Source organism: Pinus tabuliformis, chromosome 5_2 (genome assembly GCF_031772625.1).
Source record: "Pinus tabuliformis cultivar Carrire ecotype Pingquan chromosome 5_2, CPIR1, whole genome shotgun sequence".
Taxonomy (NCBI): domain Eukaryota; kingdom Viridiplantae; phylum Streptophyta; class Pinopsida; order Pinales; family Pinaceae; genus Pinus; species Pinus tabuliformis.
In genome coordinates this window covers 973525792-973540337 of record NC_142306.1, presented here as the reverse complement: position 1 = coordinate 973540337, position 14546 = coordinate 973525792, and positions in this window count along the sequence as shown.

Here is a 14546-nt window from a genome sequence, read left to right as displayed (position 1 = left end):
TTTCCAAACGAATGGGCAGCGGGGCTAGATAGACAGATTTGTGCAATTTTCCAAAGGAACGGGCAGGCTGCATGAAGGGTTAGTAGGCAGGGATTGTGTAGTTTTTCTGGGGAACTTCCTGGGTCACTGGCAGCCATAACTATGCAATTCTCAAAGGTAACTACCAGTTGGCTACTAGGGTCACTGGCAGCCAAAACTTCACAATTCCGAGAGGGAACTGTCAGTTGGCTGCTCGAGAGACTGGCAGTAGAAACTGTGAAATTCCTAGAAGGAACTGGCAATCTACTACTAGGGGCTGCTAGGAAGGAAAACTGGACTTAGGCTAGGAGGCTGGCCTACTGATCATCTTTGCACAATTTCTGAGCTGAGATGACTAATAGGTAGTGGAAGGCCTTCTCATGAACGCTTCGAAATTTCTGAGATGAATAGTTGGTCGACTGTCGGGGTGACTGACTGGGAAAATTGTGCCATTTTCTAAGGTAGACAAGGACGAGTACTTGGTGTATGTCCATCCCATCCGGCCTCTGTGCAAATTTTTAGGGAGTCAGTCCCAGGGTAACTCTCGGATCTAATTCTTTGGGTGACTAGAATGAGAGTTGATTGGATTTCTTACGGGAAACGCAGCTTGAAAATACTAGCTTGGTGGTTCTGTGCTGTTTTGGTTGACTGTCGATTGAGTCGATGGCAAGGTGATGGTCTAACTATCAGAGGGGAGTCAGGTTGTTAGAACCTTTAGCAAAAATGGCTAAGTGTGTGAAAAATAGAAATATGCATAGGTGATCATATGACACACACTCGCGTGACTTGACGATGAAATGACCAAACCATCCAAACACATATGTTCAACAAGACTGACCGATGGTGTAAGAAAGAAGCGTGACACTCATGATTACTCGTTCATTGATCAAGACGATGCCTACACAATAGCGAATGTGAATCCATGTGTGAGCATGATTCTTTCATAGTGAATACAACAAGCACATATGAAGCAAAGACTTTAAGCATAACTAGAACATGGTCACAAGCATGACTTAGACATCAACATGCAAAGACTTAAATGCAATGAACAAGCAAGGCGGATGTAAGGACTCACATGAGCTCACAAAGTGAACCCAAGTTTCTATAGTCATCAAGTGAACTCTTCAAGGGAGGCTCCAAAATTGGTGCAGGCCAAAATTTTGGAGGGTGGTTGTAGCAGCTACAACATATGGCTAGATGATCAATTTGTGGTGATAACAGTTGGCATGGCTTCAACCCATTTAGTAAAATAATCGACGACCACGATAATATACTTGTGGTTATTAGATGATGGGGTTCGACACTCCATAGATTCAATAGCCCATTTACATAAAGTATCGATTGCAACAACTTGATGGAGGGGAACAGGTGGATCTCACGCCTTAGGGGTGTATAACTAGAAATTGGGACAATGTTTGACTTCCTCAATACAATCACTAAAGAGAGAAGGACAAGTACCCGACATGCATGATTTTTTCAGCAATGGTAATTTTAGAGAGGTGACCACCACAAGCGTTGCCATGGTAGGCATTGAGCACTTAATCAACTTCAACATGGGTGAGACAACGACGAAGGAAAGTATTAACACTTATCATCATTGATGAGGAGGTAACGGGGTAATTGATGTCAAATACATTTTCGATCATCACAAGTAAGGTGGGGAGTGAATTTTTAGGTTCACAGATAGGTAACGATGTGAATATACCATGGATCATCTGAGGTAATGCAGAACAAGTGTTCATATGGATGATCATAATTAACTAGTGGATCAGGGGCACTAGTGGGAAATTCGGAAACGAGTTCTGCGAGGGACAAAACTTTCTTACTTATGGGTCTGATAAATTCAAGATCGTATTATTGAAGGATAATGATCCAATGAGTATAATTCCCATTGATTATCTACCGACTCAACAGGAAAGCCATGGGGTTGGAATTGGTCACAACTTTGGTGGTACACGTAAGGATTTAATGATGAAGTTTATCAATAGAGAACATGATAGTAAACACTACCCTTTTTTCATGGGAATAAGACACAGGGGGACTGTTAAGGTTCTTATGGACATAGTATATGACATGCACAATTCCTATAGAATATTCTTGTATGAGGACCCCAACAACTGAATAGGTGGATGCAGAGATGTACAAGATGAAATCCCTTTCAAAATTTGGTGGACTAATCGAGGGAGCCGAAGTGAGAGAATGTTCGAGGCCATAGAAATAATATTGAGCTTGTTCATCCAAAATGAATCTAATGGTAGATCAAAGGAGTCTTAGGAACCCATGAGCCATGGTGGAATAGTCAGGAATGAACTGATGAAGGAAGTTAGCTTTGCCTTGGAGGCTTTGTAAGTTGTGAAGGGTAAAAGGAGGAGGAAGTTCAATGATAGCTTGAACTTTGAGCGGGTGAAGAGTGATACTATATTTGGACACAATGAAGCCCAAAAGTAGGCCAGAAGGAATGTTAAAAATACACTTTAGGGCATTAAGGCAAATTTTATACTTGCGACATCGCAAAATTATGGTACAAAAATGATGAAGGCGTTGCGGCCAAAGTTTGGAACAAGCAGTGAGATCCTCGAGATATGCAAGGATAATGTGAGCTAAGTCATGAAAGAAGTAAGACACGACATGCTGAAAAGTGGTCCGGGAATTCTTCAAACCGAAAGGGATGGCCTTGTAAACGAAAGTTCCCCATGGACTAGTGAAAGCCATTTTCAACTGATCAACATAACAGATATGTATATGGTTATGTTCAGAGAATTCGTTCGCACACTCATAAATGACCTGGTCTATGAAGAGTGTGGGAAAGTTGTCTTTTGGACAAGATTTGCTCAGATCACGACAGTCTATGCAGACATGGATGGTGCCTTGTTTCTTGAGAATTGGAAGAGGATTTGACATCCATGTGGTGTATTCAATGGGATATATGAAACTAGACTGCGTGAGATTATCGATTTCAGCTTTGATAGCTTCACATTTGGAAGGATGGATAGGCCTTTGTTTTTGGTAAATAGGTATGGCATTAGGCCAAGTGTGGGTGTGATGTTGAATAATGGTGGGATCAAGTCCGTGAATTTCAGAGTAAGACCAGGTGGAAATATAACGAAATTCCTTGAATACCTTGGTGTAAGCATCAATTTCTTTCGGAGTGCGCTGTGCTCCCAAGATGATATTTTCTTCTATCCTCAATTTATTCAAAATGTTAATTTTGATGGTAGGGGAAATTTTACCCATATTTCCTTCTTCAAAAGCCTCTGGTGCAGGAATGGTATTTTTAAACCAATCAAATTCACCATGAATGAAGTATTTGGACTCCACAATATATTTGTCATGGGTCTGCTGCAAAAGGAAGTACGTACGATGGTGCATATCATCTGAAGGATAATTAGGAGTGGTCATAGCTTCCATGATGTCTTCACCATAAAGGAAGATGGGCAGACTAGAGGAAGAGGGACCACATGATGGAGAAGAGCTATCTGAAGCATCTTCATGAGAGATAAGGTTCACACATGCATCATCAAGAGTGGGAGACATATGAAAAGTAGAGGGAATATCTATTGATGTTGAGACAGGGGTATTCGTCCAATAAGTTTCAACATAAATACAATAGGAGACATCAAGGGAGTTCCAAGGTATCGATCTCATTGATGTTGACAAGAAGAGAATGGGAGTGGAACTATCCGTCATCTTGACATGAGGGGGAGGGATAATAATGATTGTTTGAGAGACCTCTTGTTCCATTGTAGGAGTGGGACAAGAATCTACAAGTAAAGGAGAGGTGGACTCATTATGAGCAGCCTCTAATTCATGAAGCACCTAAAGTGTATCACGAAAATATTCTATATGGGGACAATGATGAGAATAGTGTCCATTATTATCGCACAAAGCACATGGGTGATTTGTGCGTAATGATCAGTTATTCCTGGTTGACTCACACAAGGTGACATGGACATTAGGAATATTCGAATCATGGAAGGTATCAATTACCACACCCTTAACATGAGGGAGTTCAGGACTATTATTGGTGGCATTACCGGAAACATCACACAAAGCACAAGGAGGAAGAGGCTTTAGCGGCTTAGGTGGAGCTGGAATTGCTGCAGGCCTTATCTTTAGTTCCATTTTTATGGGCTTTGCGCCCCTCGCCAAATGCTTTAGAAATAGGAGTAGGATCATGTCGATGTTGCTATGGATTGGAAGCAAAGGAAAGGGTAGGAACAATAGGTTGGACTGGGGTAAAAGCAGTATAGGGTTTCAATTGATTGGGTGGAGTGTTTGCAAGGGGATCGATGTATGAAACTGGGATCCCCATGGTAATGTTGGGTAAACTCAACGTAGCCATAACAAGTGTAGAATAAAATCTGGGTAGGGGGTGGGGGGGAAGAAGAATGGTATCCGACCAGAAGGATAATGGCATGGAGGAACTGCTCCTTAATGGGTATGGACTGGGGGAATGGTTCTCAGAAAAAATGGATTAGGAGAGACACCAAAAAAAGGAAATGATCATTGAGGAGAAGTACTAGAAGGCTAGTTTGAGTTAGGCACAACAGTTTGTGGACTTGCAACCTACTGTGAAGGAATACTAGACCATTTGTGGGTGCCTCGCGATGATTGGAGCATGGAAACACTAGATGAGCTTGGTTCAGAAGGGGTAGGTGATGGACCCATAGTAAACACCAAGCAAAGTGGAATATTTTTTGACTCTTAGATAAGCAGATGAGACAATCTTATTATCATCCATGGAAGAAATTTTGGACTGAGGTGAAGTTTGGGCTTTGGGGTCATAGTACGTCAACGGATCAATGGTAACAATATTTCCATTGTGGGGAAATCACATCTTATGGTGAAAAGAAAATGTGACGACTAACATGGCATAAGTATAAATACGACCCAAAAGGATGTTATAGTCTAAGGGAGCATTGATGACTTCAATGTAAATATAGACAATATTTTCAACATCACTGACTAGGCAGTTGTGATATAAGACAAGGGGATACAAAGGATGACCATTCCATGCTCGAAGAGTGATGGTGGGTGGGCATAGGTCATGGGAACCAAGTTTCTTCTAAACATTGGTGGAGGTTCCTTCGTCGATGATACATTGTTGAACAATCGCGTTTCTAATGGATATTGGTATTTGAAATGCAACAGATGAAGGCAAGAGAGGATTTTCCGAGTTGTCAACATGAAAGCTAATCATCTGATCATCTTGGGGATCCATAACACCTAGAGTGTATATTAGATATTTTTGTTGTGATGGGCAGGTCTGGAGGACTTCTAGCATTTATATGGTAGTGAGAGACCACGCCAAGTCATCTACTATGCTATATGTACAGGAAAAATTTTTAGAAGCAACATTTCAATGTAGGGAGCCTTTGGGGATATTGGGAATAACCTCGACCTTAGGCTGAGGGATCTATAAGGTACCATTGGGTGATGATAGAGGCTCAGTGGAACCTTTGGGTTGGGACTCACTCACTGACTTAGCGGGTGGTTTTTCATATTGGCACAACCGAGTCTAGGGGTTGACTTGCTCAATATTACCTCATTGGAATTCATCATAAGAGTCTGATAATCATGGTGACCAGATGGTGGAGGTGGCTGAGCTACTTGACCTTGTGTAGGTTGGGTAGCTATATATCCTTAATGAGGGAAGGGATTGGTAAGAAATTTTGGTTGAGATGAAGTGGGGGAGGAGGAGGAGTGATGGGTTGCAATCCTCGAGAAGTTGCTTGAGCTTCACATACCTACCACATCTGAGATAAAAGATGAAACTCATGGGTATAAAGACCATATACACCACAACAAGCATAATATTTGTTCCTATGAAGACCCTTGTTTTTCTTAGGCTGACCACCCTCTTGTTGGATTGCAAGATTAGGTTGACCTTGAGGGGAACTGGGTGGACCCTAATTGCCTTGATTACCTTGAGACTACTAGTTCCTATTACCATTCCCTTTATTCCTTTTCTTCAGGTTAGGGGGATTGCCCCTGTTATGAAACCAACTCAAGAAAAAGATAGCAAAGATAGATCAACGCCTTAAAATCATCCTCTTTGAGGGGGCAACCTCCTTTACATTACATAAATGAACAATTATTGGATGATTCAAATGACAAAACCTCCTTTAGATATATAGGAGTCTAAGGAGTCACAATATAACCCAGCTGACCTAACAATAATAATATAAAGCCACAAAAATAACAATAGAGGGATTCTATGGGGCACAATAATAACAATATGGGGACAATAGGGGCACAACAATATTAATAAGGGGTACAACTACAATAGTAATGGGGTAATCACTAGTATTATAGGGACCCAACATGCCCCTCTCCTTCAAAAAAGTGTTGTCCTCAATGCTTGAGTAGTTCTGGATGCTTCTGTATAAAATTCTCATCCTCCCATGTGGAATCTTCAGCAGATAAGTTCTTCCACTTGATAAGATACTTTGAAATTGATCGATTTCACAGCTGTCGAGTTCTTGTTTCTGTGACTGCTTCTGGTTCCAATGTAATTTTTCCTTCCTCATCAAGTTCTGGAAATATTTTTTGAACAGGGAGCTTATCGCCTATAACCTTCTTTAAACATGAAACATGGAAAACTGGGTGCAATCGAGAAGCTGCAAGAAGCTCCAATTTGTATGCCATAGTACCAATCTTTTGCAACACCTTGTATGGACCATAATACTTTGGTGATAATTTACTATCCTTCTTAGCTTGCTTGAGGGACATTTGCTTATATGGTTGTAGCCATAGGAATACCCAATCACCTACATCAAAACTTCTTTCGCTGCGATGTTGATCTGCCTGTTGTTTCATTCTATTCTGTGCCAACACGAGGTTATCCTTTAAGAGTTGGAGGACTTGTTGTTGATGTTCGATGTGATATTCCACTGCTTGAGCCTTAGAATTTTCTCTTAAATATGATGTGATGGATGGTGGCTGATACCCATAAAGTGCCATAAATGGGGTCATTTTTGTTGCTGTATGGAAGGAAGTGTTATACCACCATTCACCCAAAGGCAACCATTTGACCAATTGTGTCTGTTTATCAGATACAAAGAAATGAAGATATCCTTCCAAAAATTTGTTTACTATCTCAGTTTGCCCATCAGATTGAGGATGATAAGATGAGCTATGAGCTAACTGAGTAACAAGACAAGAAAATAATTCGTCCAAAATTTCCAATGAAAATGGGATCTCTGTCACTTACAATAATCTTTGGGTTTCCATGTAGCTTTTGAATTGTTTCCATAAATGCAGTAGAAACTGTACTGGCTTTAAATGGATGTGATAATGCACAAAAGTGTGCATACTTGGTAATTCATTCAACTACCACCATGATGACACTCTTTCCCTCAGACTTGGGTAAACTTGTGATAAAATCCATTGAAACCTCCTCCCAACGTTGGCTTGGAATGGATAAAGGTTGTAATAGACCCAGTGTCTTAATTGTTTCAACTTTATTTTGTGGCAAACCAAACATTCCACCACAAAATTTTGAATATCTGATTTAAGGCCATCCCAAAAAAATTCCTTCTTAACTCTGTGGTAAGTTTTTAAAAATCCGAGTGCCCTCCTAAGGGAGAAGTGTGCAATTCCATAAGAATCTTTTTTTTAGCTGGGAATTCTTACAGAGGTATAAGCGATATTTGTACCATAACGAATCACTTTTCCAGCTAAATGTATTCGATGTACTAGAATCTTGTTGTAACTTTTGAATAAGTGCCCACACTTCTTTGTCATTCTTCCATTCCTCCCTTGCTTCGTTTATCCAATCTGGTTGGATAATAGAAATGGCACACAACAATGCTTCCACATCCTCATCCTTTCTTGAGAGTGCATCTACCACCACATTTTGCTTCCCTTTTTTGTAGATGATTTCATAACCCAACATCTTTGTGACCCACTTTTGTTTCTCTTCAGAGGATAATCTTTGTTCTAAAAAGTATTTAAGGCTATCATGATCCGTTTTTACCTTGAAGTGTCTTCCCATTAGGTAGGGTCGCCAATTCTTAAGTGCATGGAGTATTGCCAACATTTCCTTCTCATAAATAGCTTTGTGTAAAAACTTTCCCTTGATTGGACGACTTACAAAAGCAATGGGTCTTTCATCTTTCATTAAAATAGCACCAATTCCATTTCCTGAAGCATCACATTCCACAATAAAGGTTTTTGTGAAGTCTGGTGTAGCTAAGACAGGTGCTTGGCACATTGCCTCTTTAAGATGTTCGAAGGCCTTTGTTGCTTCTGGAGTCCATGAAAATGCATCTTTCTTCAATAGTGTTGTTAGAGGTGCTGCTATTCTCCCATAATTCTTAACAAACTTGTGATAATACCTTGTCAACCCGAGAAATCCTCGCAGATGCTTTACGGATGTGGGGATTTTCCATTCCTTAATGGCTTTAATTTTGCTAGGGTCTACCTTAACTCCTTCATGAGATACAATATGACCCAGATATTCCACCTCTTGTACTCCAAAGAAACATTTGAATCTTTTTGCATATAATTGTTTCTCCTCTAATAATTGTAGCACCCTGTCAACATGTTCAACATGATCCTTCAAGACTTGCTGTAGATTAGTATATCATCAAAAAATACTAACACAAATTTTCTAAGGAATGGTTTGAAAATTGAATTCATCAAACCTTGAAATGTTGAGGGTGCATTGGTAAGGCCAAAAGGCATGACCAAAAATTCATAATGACCCTCATGAGTTCTAAATGTTGTTTTCAGAATGTATACAGTCTTCATTCTGATTTGAGGATATCCTGAACGACTGAAGTAAATTGATCCATGCAATTCATCCAGTAATTCGTCAATGACAGGAATGGGAAACTTATCTTTAATAGTGAGCTTGTTGAGCTCCCTATAATATGGACACATGCGCCATGATCCATCCTTCTTGTGCACCAATACTACTGGAGCAGAGAAAGAACATTGACTCGGTTGAATTATACCAGCCTCTAGCATTTCTGCAACCATACGTTCAATTTCACTCTTTTGGGCATAGGGATATCTGTACATCCTGATGTTTGGAGGAACACTTCCTGGAATCAGATGAATAGCATGATCATGATCACGAATACATGGGAGACCTTTGGGAGTCTCAAATACCTTGGAATGATTTTCCAAGACTTTTTGGAGATCTGGAGAACTATATGATTCCAATGTGGAAACATCTAGTGAACATAATTGTGCAATTACACCTTTTCGTTCCTTTTTTAGAAGCTTTGGCATACCGTTAGAGTTGGTTATCTTTCCTGGTTTCCCTGCAATACCCCTTAATTCAACTTCCTTTCCTTCCACAGAAAATTTCATGAAAATTTCTTGAAAATTAAAAGCTATTTTACCCAAGGATTGTAGCCATTGGACTCCTAATACAACATCAACACCTCCCATTGGAATGGAAAGCATTGGGCTAGTCAATACATATTCTTCCATGGATAGCTTGATATTATGGCACTTTCCAGAGAAATTTATTGTTCCTCCATTTGAAACCATCACTTGACACTCTGGTGCTGGATATAAGAAGCAATTCAATTCTTTTGCTACCTTACAATGAATAAAATTGTGGGTACTTCCTGAATCAATCAACACTATTACCTTTTTCTTCTTGATTTGTCCTTCTATCTTGATGGTTTTAGGAGTGGTAATTCCCACCAATGCATTACAAGATATGGTTGGATTCATTTGTTCTTCATCTAGGCTTTGTTCCTCGAGTATATCCTCTTCTTTTGACCTTTCTTGCTCCTTTTCTTCTTCCTCTTCACAATCTATGTAGAATAATTTCTTCTTAGCAAACTTATGACCTTTAGTGTATTTTCTATCACAACTGTAAGAAAGCCCTTTTGCTCTTTTTTCTTCCAATTGTTGTGGTGTAAACCTTATAGGTTGTGGAAGACTAGCGGCAACAACACTTCCGTCTTTATAGTTGTGAGTGGTATGCTTCCTAGTTGCCATAATTTTGCTTTCCATTTTTCTTGCTAACCTGAATGCCTTCTCTAATGAATCAGGTTCCCAAAGGCAAACATCATGTTGGATATTATCCTTTAAAGACCCTATGAACACATCAATCCTATGCTCCTCTGGAATATTTTTTACCCTTATGTTCAATTTTTGGAACTCCTCAATGTGCTCCATTATTGAACCCTTTTGTTTGAGACTTATCAATTGGCTAAAAAAAGTGTTTCTTTTTGTATCCTCATAATGTGCTATCAATTCTTCAGTAAAAATTGCCCAAGTGATAAATTGTTTACGAGAGCAAAGCCATTGATACCATACAAACTGATTTGGTTCCAAATATAAAGTTGCAATACGCACCTTTTGTGTGTTTTGCACATTATTGAGATCGAAAAATTGCTCCATCTGTAATATCCATGTTGTGGGATCCTTGCCATCAAACTTCCTCATATCGATTTTTGGAATATGGTGCGTCTTTGATCCAACATTAGAGTCTATGAAATCATGATTAACATTTCCTTTGTTTGCATCATGACTTTCCTTTCCTCCCCTTTCACCATTAGTAAGTATTTCTTATAGAAAATTTGTCAAATCTGCCTTCAAATCTATCTTCAAATCGTCAATCTTGGCTTCCACGCCCTTTACCTTAGATTCCACTCCATTTATCTTAGCTTCTGTTAGTTTTTGTGAGAGTGAAATTTTTTGCACTTAGTCTTGTAATTTTGATATATCATGTAGCATTTCTTCCTCTTCTTCATGAGTCATGCTAGAGCTTTCACATTGCTTACTAGGTGTTTGCATTTTCTTTCCTTAGGGCATCAGTTACCGATACCAATGCTCTACTATGCCCTTTGAATTCCTTCAAAATAATTTTTCAAACCAAGCTTAAGAAAAAATTTAAAAATCTACACACCTTTTTTCACTTTCTAGGAGCTCGATATTGCCTCTAATGTATCTCTGTAATTTCGGTTCATCCAATTCTGAAATTACGATCTGTGGTAGCCCTCTGTGTCCTCTTTCCAATGCCACCAGTCTGACCCCAATTGGATTCTCCACTGAAGAGTTATGCCAAATCTCCCACAGTGACCTGATTATAGACTAATTCAGTAGAGCGAACTTGTACGACGTGCCACGTGTCCCTGTTTTGACCTTTGGCTCTAAAAAATATATACAAGAAACTACAGTCCGTCATCTTTCTGTACCTTCTAACAAAATTTCAATCCGATGCTCAGGGAGAAAATTATGATGATTTTCCCCAGGTCACCTGTTTGGAATGTAATTTAGGAGTCTACAAAAGGACCAACTTCCTCAGATCATATCTCCGCAAATATAGCGCGAAAAACTCTGAAATTCAGACCCGAGCTTCAGCGCGATGTCTTCTCAAATGGGTTTTTTTTTAGCTTCTGAGCGTCTTAGAAAAAAAATTATAGAGAACATGCCACGATGACCTGTTTGTAGCAGCAAAACCCTAGAATCCAAAGCTCTGATACCAAATGTTATGAAACCAGCTCAAGAAAAAGATAGAAAAGATAGATCAACACCTTAAAATTTAGCCTCTTCGAGGGGGCAACCTCCTTTACATTACATAAATGAACAATTCTTGGATGATTCAAATGACAAAACCTCCTTTCTATATATAGGAGTCTAAGGAGTCACAATATAACCCAACCGACCTAACAATAATAATATAAAGCCACAAAAATAACAATAGAGGGATTCTATGGGGCACAGTAATAACAATATGGGGACAATAGGGGCACAATAATATTAATAAGGGGTAAAATTACAATAGTAATGGGGTAATCACTAGTATTATAGGGACCCAACAGGCCCACTCTACTAAGCATACTCTTTTCCTTGCGAACGAGGTGGTTTCTGTGGCGGAGGGGGAGCAGGCATGGGTGGCTAGGGTGCAGGTGTCGGAGGAACTGGAGCACTAGGCTATGCATACTGATAATAAGGAGATGGGAAAAAATTGGGATAAACATGTAGTGCAATAGCTAGTCCTAAAATCGTTTGATGCAAATGGGGATGTGCATATGGCATGCTAGGACCTAGATAAGGTTGTCGTGTGGAGGATTTGGGGAGGGATAATTGTAAGTGGAACTAGTCCCTCCCTGAGGTGGACCATAACTCATATTTAGTGGAGCATATGGTTGGTTCCAACTATGCCATCTACAACATGAGATGCTCCTGGTGCATTTGAAGCACCAAGACGAGGAAAATTGGGGATGACAGTGTAAACATAACCTGACTAGGCATAGATCAGATCAAATTTTAAATATATTTGGAGTGCCTCTTCCTCATATTGGGGGAAGTGTGATGTAACATATTTAGTAATGGGTTCCAATCAAAATATAAGGAAATAATCCATTTAAACTTAGTCTTTGAAGTCACAAGCTCTACGGATGCTCCTCTTTCTATGTCATTCCTGAAGATAGGCAAGTGGCTGAAGTTTGATGGAAAGAAGTCAAAAGTTAGGTACCAATAACATAATAGAGACGTAACTTGAAATATGAAATAAATATTGTGGTAAGAGTATCTAAAGTGGAATGAGTGGCTTTGGGATGATCGGCATACCACTTAGCAACAACTCTAGTAAGTGTGTGCTGGAACAAACGAAGAAAGATGGAGTCTTCAGTAATTGAATTTGATAAACACCACATGTGGAAGGAGCGAGCATGATTAGTTGGATCTTCTCCAGGATTACCTTCAAATTTTTGGATGTATGAAGGGATTTTAGTAGGCATAGCTGGCCAAGTGGGATCATGGAGAAGAGGATCATTGATAAGATTGCTAAAATCGAGGAGACTTAAACCAGCCATAAAAGGAAGCAAGAGAGTAGGAGTGACCAAATCAGTGGGAGTTTCACCTGTGGGGTACCCTGGTTGGTACCTAGTTTACCACCCTGGGTTCCCACACCCACGTTGGTGCTTGACATGGTGGTGATACGTGGTTGAGAAGATGCACAATCAAAGGATGAACTTGATGAACCAACAAAATCATAATCAGAATGATGGCATGATGGAGGACTAGGAGGATGTACTCTAACTCGATGGGGAGGAGTAATATGTCCTAATAGGAATTAAGGGTGAAGACCTCGAATTCTATGCCTAAAATGCCTAGGGGGCACAATGATGTCGAGACAATAAGGATATAAGAATTAAAGGGTGATGATAGTAATAAAAGAGAAAGAAACAACAAGAAAACACCTAGTGTAGTGGTGCCAAGTGTAAACTAACTATTTTAATGATGTTACTCTAATACAAGAAAACATGTCCTATCAAAGAAAAGGACCTCTAGCCTATAGGTGATCTAAATCCTCAAAAAATCCTAGATCTAAGGTTTCAGATGGACTCCCAAAGAACTTCTTACTTGACAAATTCCAATCCTCACAAGAAGAATTGTCTAGAGAAAGGTGTGGTAGAGAGCTAACTGCTTCCCACAACCATCCCTATAGGGTGTTTTCCTAAGATTGGTCACTACAGTTACCTTCGTCCCATGGGGGTTGTCAAGTCTTAAGCTTCTTGGTAGTCATCCACTACATAGGATTCCTTGCCACAGTTTAGGTAGCCCCGAGGAGAACCGCTCGCACGATGACCAAGCCTAACCCCCTTTGAATCGGGTTTTTGACGCACTCCGACTTTGATCGTAGGATGTTGAAGGATTTTATGGTCCCTAATATGTTAACCTCTATGTATCAATGAAAGTGATTGATGGGTGTTATTGGAAGCCTATCCTACCAATCCTACACCTATGCTACAAAGATTATTTGGCCCTAGTGCCCAAGTGGACATAATATATGTGTGTTAATTTATTAAGGTGTAGTGTTTCAAGTCTTGGCTTGGCAGTGTTAACCAAGCTCACATTCACTTAGGGTGTGAGTGTGTGGAAATTATGTGTGAAGTGGATGAGTTAATTAAGCATGTTTCATGATGCCATGTGTTGTTGAAAGTAAAATGCTAAAACACTATAAATAAATATGAAAATGACAGAAAATGTTAGGACCCTATAATTGGTTGCATAACAAAAAATAAACAACCTATCAAGCACACAAAACCCCACCCACAAGAGCTACTAAGAAGCTAATAAAGAGAGGTCAAACAAACTAGACAAAGACACATAAAGAGGCCTAAAATATCTAATGTCAAAGGACTGGGATCTAAAGGCTCTAATTTTTTGTAAATGGTGCACACAAACAGCAAAAATCAGAGGTGAAAAATGTTGCAAAGGATGGGTGTGAAGCTCTAAGACCTGGGATGCTCAAGGGGATCCTAAGGGGGAAAATGAAAACCCAAACTCTAAAGGGAGAAAAGGTAAAAGAAACCTATCCAACATATCTAAAAAGTAATGGATCAAACTCTGTAAATCAGTGGTTGAAAATGTTGAAAATCCTAGGCTCCTCACTCAACCAAATCTCTTACTAAGAATGTGGAGGTATACTCTAAACCCTAGGGGAGTTTTCCCTTCCTCAAAGAGACAAATCAAGTGCATCCAGACCTAAGGGAGGTTGAAAATAGAAGTGAAGTACCCAAACCAATCTACATACAACACTCTCATAGATA